Source organism: Protopterus annectens, chromosome 2.part2, assembly GCF_019279795.1.
Source record: "Protopterus annectens isolate FY-2018-M chromosome 2.part2, PAN1.0, whole genome shotgun sequence".
Lineage (NCBI taxonomy): Eukaryota > Metazoa > Chordata > Ceratodontiformes > Protopteridae > Protopterus > Protopterus annectens.
In genome coordinates, this window is record NC_056730.1 from 329,165,358 (window position 1) to 329,174,360 (window position 9,003).

The 9,003-nt window shown below is 40.8% G+C and overlaps 1 protein-coding gene and 1 non-coding gene across 2 annotated transcripts in view; one reads left to right on the plus strand and one right to left on the minus strand.

The window, feature by feature from the left end:
• Positions 1-9,003, minus strand: part of CCDC125 (coiled-coil domain containing 125) — a 1,485,470-nt gene that overhangs the window by 760,796 nt on the left and 715,671 nt on the right. The window lies entirely within an intron of this gene.
• On the plus strand, positions 901-1,003 carry LOC122796085. Its single transcript, XR_006363919.1, has one exon. It is a non-coding gene; the product is annotated as a U6 spliceosomal RNA (small nuclear RNA).

Here is a 9,003-nt window from a genome sequence, read left to right on the forward strand (position 1 = left end):
CGATACACATACCTGTAAGATGTCATTGCTATATAAACTCCAACTACATACTGCCACACTTTCTATTCTTAGAAAAAACCTACTCTGCTCTGGAGACATCCATCCCAACTCAGGCCCAACTCCCACTCATACCTACCTGACCCCTACCACACCAACTCCCTCCACAAACTCCACACAAATTCCTCCCCATCCACAACAGTGTGTGCAGAACCTAGCCCCATCACAAAACCTGACTATTCTCTCACTAAATATTCAGAGCCTAACAAACAAAGTCAATGAGCTCCACAGTTGGATGGCTCATACTACCCCACACATTCTCTCCCTATCAGAAACTTGGCTAAAGCCACAAATCTCTGACAGCGAAATACTTCCACCTGGCTATAGTATATTTTGCTCCAACAGACTTACTAAAAAGGGAGGCGGAGTAGCTATATTATACTCCAACAGCCTAAATATCTCACCTTATCCCTCACCCATACCTTGCTTCTACCCAGCAGAAGTTATAATACTAAACTGCCATTTGAACCTTCAAAAGAAATTTGCTGTTGCTTCCATCTGTGTTCATCCAGGTAACAATTTACCTATCCTTGAAAACATTCTATCCTGGTTCTCCCAAACCATACCATTTGAAACCCTTATACTAGGTGATGTCAATATTGACTGGTCAAAACTCATTACAGACTCACCTCAACTCAGTATCCACCTATATGGCTTCCACCAAATGATCTCATCCCCCACTCGCTTCCACAAAACGTCGTCATCAAGTACTACAATTGACTGGATTCTTACCAACTCTCCCCACCACCACCATAATCCTACCACCTTACCTGACTCCCTTAGTGACCATCTCCCTACCTCTGTCTTAAGATACTACTCTCCAGCACCAATACCACACCTAACTTGCTTTGGCAGCACATATACTAAAATTGGAACGATACAGAGAAGATTAGCATGGCCCCTGCGCAAGGATGACATGCAAATTCCTGAAGCGTTCCATATTTTTAGGGTTGGGAGGGTGGCCTAATGGTTAAGGTGTTTGCCTTGCAAACACAAGGTACAGGGTTTGAGTCTCACAAGGGATAATTGGCTAGGCTTAAAATGGCTCACAAAGGCAGTTAGCCTAGTACTAACCTATGAATCTATAACTAGAGACTGTCGGAAACTATCCAATTTAAATTACACTCAATTCAACTGTATTCTCTCTAGTATAGACTGGACCATCCTAAAACAAATCCCACTAGACGATTCTGTAAGCATGTTTAACAACATATTTCTGAATACTCTAGACTCCCTAGCACCTTCTAGGAAAATCAGAATTAAATCTAATTTTGCTCCATGGCTATCTAAAGAAACAAAGTTACTAATGAAACAATGGGACAGTGCTTGGAAAGCCTGGACTAAAACAAAACAACTCCCCCTCCTTCACAAATATAGACAATGAAGAAACCTATCGAAAATATACTACATTAGATAAAAAACCCTACTACACCTCTGCACAGCTAAGCAACTCATCTAACCCTCGTAAATACTGGTCTACCCTGAACAAAATCATCTATCCAGACAGACCTTCTAACCCCTCTCCCTACCCAGACTCATCTCCTGAAGAAACTGCTACCCTCCTAAACAAACATATTATTGATACCATCCAGAATCTCATACCCACTAAGCCAAATTTAACTTCACAACTTACAGCACCCAACACTCAAACCTCAACTCAGTTCTCCTTTCAGCTCTTTTCTACCTCTTATATTAAATCTTTACTTCTTAAGCTCAAACCCTGTTCTAGCTCCACAGACAAACTACCTACCTTCCTTAAACCTGCTGCCTACTCTATTGCCTACCCTGTCTCTGTACTAATAAACAGATCAATTCTTGAATCAACTGTTCTTACTTTGTGGAAATCCTCCTTCACTATACCACTGCATAAAGGAGGGAACTCAACTGACCCCACAATCTACCGACCCATTGCCATTCTACCCCCCTCTAAGATATTAGAAAAATTTATTCACACACAGCTTCTTAACCACCTCATCAAACACAAACTACTCACTCCCACCCAACATGGATTCCGTCCCAACCACAGTACTACCACTGCCCTTCTTTCCTTCACTCACACTATTGCAGAGGCAATGGATAACAATAAGCTTGTCTCTTGTCTCTTACTTGACCTCTCAAAGGCTTTTGATACTGTTTCTCATCCTTTACTACTATCCAAACTCTCAAACCTACACCTATCCACATCCTCCTTAGCATGGTTCACCAGCTACCTAACTGGAAGGCAACAATCCGTCAGATGGCTCTCATCCATCTTCCCCACCCCCACTGGTGTACCCCAAGGCTCCATCTTAGGTCCCCTTCTGTTTAATGTATTCACCAATGACCTGTCTACCTCCTGCAAAGAGTCTTCCCTCTTACAATATGTTGATGACTCCACACTTATATCTATCTCCAACAACATCTCCAAGCTCCATACCTTAACCCCAACAAGCCTTCCTTTCCACTGAGCAATGACTATCTGACAACCAGTTGATTCTAAACCCCAAAAAGACTAAGCTCCTGCTCTTCCTTCCCCGATCTCTTGCCCATCATAAATCATAATTTTTCATAAAATCCTCGAACAACACAACTATTCAGCCTGATACCCATACAAAACTACTTGGAGTCATAGTAGATGACAAACTTCAGTTCAACCTCCACTTACTCCAATGCATGAAGAAAACACATCAAAAGCCAAGTCTGCTTTATCGAAACAAAAAATTTCTTACCCCAGAGACTAGACTGATACTTGGACAGGCACTACTCCTCCCCTCCCTCCTTTACGCCGCCCCTATTCTCACCAACATACAAGTCACCACCCTGAATAAACTCCAACAAACCTATGACAAAATAGCTAGATTCATCACCAACTCACCATACAACACACACCATTGTATTGCATTAAACTCTCTCCAATTGCTAGAACTCCCACAACAACTGCTTCTATCTCAATTTCAAATACTACACTCTATTCTTTACAAACCCTCTTTCTGTCCATCTCTTTCACCCTTAGTCTCCAGCTATACTGCATCCCGAACCCTCCGTACATCAAACCAACAGCTACTAGACATATATCAACCAAAAAAATCTATTGGGAAAATACTCTATAAACATGCTGTCACTAATACCTGGAACAAACTCCCCCTTAGCCTACGATCCATTACCCACTACACCCAGTTTAAAAATGAACTAAAAACTTTTCTACTTAACTCCAAGACTTGCTCTTGTCATAAACCCACCTAGTCTCCCTCTCCTGTCTCACACTTTGCTACACACCATTCTCGAAAAAAAAATATATATATTTGATGATAGAACTTCATGTATGTATTTTATGTATTAACAGCTTTGTAATTGTTCTCTTCTGTACTCAACTTTGTTATTGTTTGTACTCAACTTTGTTATTATTAACAGCTTTGTAAATCCTTCAAGTATGTTAGTACTATACTTCTGCATGCAATCAATGTACTGTTATGCAATTTTCTGGAGCTTTTCTCCTTGGGTCTCCACTGAAAATGGGCCAAAAGCCCAGTTGGACTAACCCGGTTAACAAATGACAGTAAATACATAAGAATAAATGATGCCAGTGGTTGTGGCACAGATGTACCAGTTAAAAGTAGAATCATATTTTGAAGAATGCAATTTGCAGTAGACATTCTTCATGCAGTAGCAGGGTCATACTGAACAACTACACCCCCTTGACTCATCCAGGCAGCATAAACAGGCTTCAAGCAGGCAAAATGCTCTTGTCTGTAGCAGGGTGGTGTTGTGATGCTGTTCTATAGCTCCCAGTGGATTCCAGACTGGTTTGATTAGCCAGGGTTCAAGTGCAAAGCCTGCATCACATGAAATGGGGGGGGGGCACTTGGAGACCGGGTGGTTAATCATTAGACCTTACTAATTGTTTATAAAAATACTGGCAGGGGAGATTCATAGTACATTTACCTATTAAGCATGAATTTGGTATCTTACCATGCAGGAGGTGGAGGTGCAGAGAACTTTTATGCCAAATGTGGGAAGTCTGGGCACTGCCAGGATGCTATCCTGAGACACTGGTGATATAGCTACGTGCATCACACAGTTACAGTACATCTTTCCTAACAGCCACATGGGTGTGATCTATACATCAAGCTTTTCATGGAAGTGTGCCAGACTGTAGAAAGCATGCATGGTGATAGCTTAGTCCTGTGGTGTCTATAGTAAATAAATATGCTCACCCACATGGTCTAGAATAATACTGAGGAACTACTGCAATCGAGAACGAAGCTTGAAAGATACCCAGTGTGTCCCCAGTCTGTCTCTGAAAAATCCCATGACAAATGTAGTGAGAGCTGTACAATATGGTATGTATGGGGGATAGGAAGGTCATATACTCCCCCAGTTCCAGTGTGTAGGCCGCACAAGTTCACCAAAGCCCAGTTATGTCCTTGTTAACACAAAAGTGATCAGAAAGTCTCCTGCTCCCCAAAATTGTACCATGACAGCAAGTGTTTCAAAGTATGAAGTCATGGAACTTGGAGTAAGTCCAAGTATCTTCACTGACTAGATGTGGTAGTGCTTGCCTTTATATAACCTATGTATGTAATATGCACTTGCATAGCATTCTGCAGCTCTGAATCACAAGGGAATGGAAAGGTGTCCCATTAACATGTCATCATCACAGCCAAATGTAACAGAAGTCAGAATGTGGTTGAGTAGGAGCAGATGAATTATTCACCTTACAACACTGTAGACTATTTAGTTAGCTGTTTTAACAGCTGAATAACTCATACTGAAAAAATGTCCTGTGGCAGAAGCAAGTAATGCACAATTCTGTAGTGTGTGGAGCTTGATTGGCAGGTGTTTGAATCTGGTAATGTTATCTGTCAGACAGGAGTGGTTTACCCAAAATAGTGGTTATATATCACACTAACAGGGCCAAAGTTTTAATCATTCAATGTTGTGCAACTTGTAAACAAAGGAATGGCATCTAGGTCCAAGGAGATTGTTGTTCCAGTCCTCATCAGACATATCATTGAGTACAATGCCCCCTTTGTTATGTACCAAACCAGGCATATCTAACAATTGAAATGTCCTCAGAGGTTCCTCGCTAAAAGACTAAAGGGAATAAATAACATGTCCTATGCAGACTGCCTCAAAGCCCTATCCCTGTATTCTGTCTCCTACACACTATTGAAGGGAGATCTATAAGTGGCTTGTAAGGCATCCTCGGACCTCACTCTCATGGACCTCCTTCATATTTGCAAAACAAACAGCACAAGAATTTCCCATTCTAAAGACTTAAACCTTGCCTGCAATATAAATAGGATGTGCTGGAGAGACAGATTTGTATCCCAGAGACTACCCCTTCTGTGAGCCAGGCTTTCCATCCAAGTGAATCAGAGGTCCTCCCTAACCCAATTCAAGTGTAACTTGTACAACTCGATGGGGAACTGGAAGTTCACCTCAGGTTTTGCACCTATGTCTCTAATGGACACAGACACTATGTAAAAGTTTCTTCTCTCAAGCCCCTGTTTACACTACCAAGGGTACTAGAACTTGTCAGAGATTTGGGATACATGGCTAGGCTTCAAAAGGCCCCAGTGGTCATTAGCCTGGTATAGACCCATGAATCAATGAACCTCGATACTATTGTAATGTGATCATAAACTGAATTCTAAATTTTTGCAGCACACGGCTTTTTTATCTCCTAGTTGCTTTCAAATGACGTAAACATCAAGTTTAATACTTTTGCACATCCCTTGCAAAAACTCCGGAGAATGGGTTAGAAAGGTGACATCTTCTTTGCGATGCAGGAACAGAGTGGAGGAATAAAAAATGTTAATATTAACATTTTAAAGTAAAATAATTTTTCTTTTGCGTGCATGCTGCATGCAGGTTGTTAGCAGCAGCGTGATGAAGCGATTCTGTGGGTAGTTGTGCTGGGCAATAGCAGAATTTTTTTTTTTTCAAAAAGAAAAAGGAAACAGAAGTGTAAAGCAAAAGTTACAAATGGACACTCCAGCAAAAATAATATTTAATGAGTAGTGTGATTATGCATTAAATAATAAAGAGTATTCATTCTGTGACTGTGCTTTTATTTCCATTCTTAGCTGTGTGAGGACTACTTACTCTGTGGTATGTCCTACTTTTTATGTGAAAATAAGAAAAAAAAACAGATATTGCACAAAGTTTTCATTTCCTTTATGCAGAAATCTCATGCAGATGGAACATTCTGTTTTGCCTTTTTGAACATGGTCTTTAAACACTTAAATTCCATTTTGAATAGTGCTGACTCACTTCCAGGGAGAGATACAACCCTATATATTTCCTCATTTTGTTCAGTATACTGGATATTTGGCTGCAGTTTATACTGGAATATGTGCAGAGTCAAATAATCTTTACAGCCGTTTACAGTACACTTGCTGTAACCATTATGAAAATTAAATATTGGTTAATTGTTTGACATCAGTTTGCACTTGTCTGTGGTATGTCCTTTGTTAATTTCATGGTGGGTTCTTGAAGTGAAATACAGAAAGTAAAATTTTACGCACATTTGGGAAGCATATTAACATATCTGACACAGCTAAAAATAGGTTTAACACATTTTGATGTAGCAGACAGCAACACAGTGAACGGAAAAGAAGAAAAATGTAATAATAAAAAAATCTGTCTGCAGCAATCTGTCCTTTATTTTACGTCTATATTTGTTTGCACTTTTAAGTGCAAGCATGATATTAGGTATTCATTTCAGCCCACTGCTGCCTAATGTACGTATTTTGGCCTATTAATGTAAAAGTGTCATCCTATGTGTATATTCACAACTTCTCTGCATGCACATTTAACTGTAGATTTAATTCTACAGTATATTCTTCTGTATGGCATTACCGAAAACCTAGTTGTTACATATGTATATTAATGTAAAATTAATTATACGCTGCAATTAAATGCATTTTTCTCCACAACCCTGTACAGGAAATGAGTTTAGTCAGAACATCCCATGCTAGAAAATAATTTCAGGCAAAATTTGTTTTTCATTTTCTGTTAATTAATAAGTTCTGTTAATAATGGATGACATACAGATGGGCCTATTTACGTATTAGGGGAAGAATCATAACACTTTGATACATTCTCTTCATCTCAGAAAATATGAATGCATAAGTGAATTTTCTTTACTTTTCAAACTCCAGTGTCTAAAACAGTGGGCCGGATTCACGAAACCTCCGTGTAAGAGTTAATATGTCTTACACGGAGGCTGCAGTCTAACGGTATGACGTCAGCATGCCATGCATATTCATGAGGCCATGCTGAATCATACCCTAGGCTAACACGGACCGTGTAGGAAAGTAGGGGGCGTGTCCGAATGCTGAGTTCTGCAAAGGGACACGCCCCCAGAAGAGTCAGAGTCCTGAAAGTAAACACCCACAAGCGAGTCCGCGGAAATGTCAAGGAGCACACCACATGCCCTCACAGACTATAAACCCAACTGTAATGTAAAACGTAAAAATATTAGTTACATTTTTTTTTATAATGTCCAAAATGTTTGCCTGTAGTTGTGCTCGTTTGCGCGGGTATGCCCTCCGCTCAGCCACAGTTAGCAGACATTGAAAAGCATATAAGATCTAAATGTGCAAATTATGCCAAGTAGCAATAGCGTAGCGGTAGAGACGTTGGCCAAAGAGGAGGTAGTCACGGTTCGAACCCCCACTACATCATATTCCATTTTTATTTAAATAAGCATGAAACAATCCCCTGACACATACACATATATATATATATATATATATATATATATATATATATATATATATAAAACTATAATTTAAGTAAAATGTAATGAAATGGGCTATGTATTTTTGAAGAAATCCGACATAATAAAATATAAAAAAAGGATCAGAATTGCTCATAGCTTAGCAAGGCTTCAGCAAGCTGAATATGGGTGCCCGTAGGTGAGCAGCGCTTTAACAAGTGTAATATGAGTGCCCGCAGGTGAGCAGCGTTTTAACAGGTATAATATGAGTGCCCGGAGTTGAGCAGTGCTTTACCGTGCTTACAATGAGTGCCCGTAGTTCAGCAGCACTGCACCCAACGTAATATGAGTGCTCATAGCTAAATAACGCATTACCCAGCGTGAGACGTTTGTGCGAAGCTACGCAGCGCGCCAACCAGCTTACTGTCGGGCAACATTGGGCAAGCTGTATCAAAGCCGCCTTTACACAGACACACCTCCTAGCCTGTCTAGACAGTAGTAAAATAAAAAAAGCAATGCCCAGGGTCGAACCTGGGATACTGTGCACCATAGTCAAAGTACTTTACCACTAAGCCATGACAGTTGTACTGAGAAATGCAGATAATAGAAGCATGACAAAGCAGGTTTTTTCAAGCTGATAAATATCCAAAATGGCCAATCACAGATAAGTGCGGGAAAACCGGCATATATAAGCCCTATAGGCGGGAATTCACAGCATAACTGATTGTGGTACCCATTTGCAGTCAGGATGGCAGGTGCAGAAGAGGGAAGTCGCTTTAGAGCACAAAGGTGGGGTGTTGAGTCAAAATATATGGTTTGGCTCCTAGTCCATGATCATGAAGCACAACTCATGCAGGGCCAGGTTCACTGGGGTGCGTACAAGGCAGAGGCATGGAACCAGTTGGCACATGATCTCACCAGTGCCACAGGCATTCCAAGGACTGGTGAACAGGTCCGTCACCACCATGCGGACCTGAAGCGACGGAAGAAGGACCAACTGAACCGTTGGATCCAGGAGGCCCGCCAAATGCCCAACGCCCCACTACTGAGTAAGTATCCATGTAATTAAGTATGTAAGAAATGCTATCCTAGCCTATAGTATGGAGACGTATGTTCCAATATTACTTTCTTTATATTACAGCTGCAGGTGTTCGTTCCACGAATCAGCGAGCCTATGCTGATAGGCTGCTGAGGTTGCGCCACCAGGCAGGTTAGCAATTATTTCGCTGGTATTGTCATAG